Source organism: Panulirus ornatus, chromosome 70 (genome assembly GCF_036320965.1).
Source record: "Panulirus ornatus isolate Po-2019 chromosome 70, ASM3632096v1, whole genome shotgun sequence".
NCBI classification, from domain to species: domain Eukaryota; kingdom Metazoa; phylum Arthropoda; class Malacostraca; order Decapoda; family Palinuridae; genus Panulirus; species Panulirus ornatus.
Genome location: NC_092293.1, coordinates 3,360,935 through 3,362,220, shown reverse-complemented (window position 1 = coordinate 3,362,220; position 1,286 = coordinate 3,360,935).

Here is a 1,286-nt window from a genome sequence, read left to right as displayed (position 1 = left end):
TGTGATCATCTCACTTTGAATAACTAGATCTTCACATAACAGTTGTTTGTTGTTGTTGTTGTTGTTGTTGTTGTTGTTGTTATATGTTGTAGGTTTATGTTCTGCCACTGGACGACTCGTTCTCTGATCTTACCCAACAGATAAATGTTTGTGTCGAGGTTCGTCAGGTGTTTATCATACGGAGTCTGTAACACGTAAGTCTGTCTATCGTTCACTATACTGGATAGTAACTGGTAAAGGTTATTAAAGATATCTACACCAGAATCTGTGCCACACAACAAAACATACAAATCACGATATTTGCAACATGATAACATGTTTGACCATCAGCAGGTAAGGTCATCAAGCCGCACCATACATACGTCAGACAGTAACATCAGTTGTATAACAGGATGTATATATGTTGTTGGATTTAAGGGCTATCAGCTTGTGGTCATGAAGCCAGAATGTGAACCATAAGTTGACATAAAATGATCGTCCAGGTCCAGCAGGTAGCTGCATATAAAACTATGAATGTCTGTCTTACTGTCTATGAATGTCTGTCTTGATTACTGACGACGTAGAGGGAAGGGTTTGGCAGGAAGGGGCGTGTGGTGGAGTTTGCTGGAGGGTTCTCGGGAGTGTTGTGAAGAAGAGATAGAAAAACAGACTGAAAGGAGGAGGGTAACAAGTTCTTGGCCTCAACCTAGGTGCTACGTTGTCACTCAAGCAAGACATCTAAAATAATCGCCAGGTTGGTTGGTTATTTGGGCTTGTGGTTCATCCACTGCCAGGGTTAATAAAGTCAACAAGTTAGTAATGATCCCCAATCAAAAATACTTGAACACCTTCACGTGTTGAAGATATTTGTAAGGTCATACACACGCTCACTAAACATTTGGCCCATGTAAGTAAGGTTTTCACCCCTATTGATTGCAAGGGTCATACCTGCGGTAAAGGTCATGTTATAACCATCAATCGAATCATCTTGAACAGTTTTCCCAGAGGTTCAAGATGATTCTGAGACCGTACACGCTCTCACCCTGTTCGTAAGACGAATGGTGCATTCAAACGTACAGCGACCTATGGAAGGTGAGTAAGTGATAAATCTTTTATATGTTCCACTTTAAAGCCAACTAACAATCCTTTCCACGTATTATTGTGTGAACAGATGGAACAATCTAATATAGAAAGATGTACATCCAAGGAAGACATCAGTGACGACAAGTACGAGAGACAAACCTGAGAAATGGTTGTTGGTGATGGTGTGAACAGTATTATAATTATTACCACACATCACCAGCACA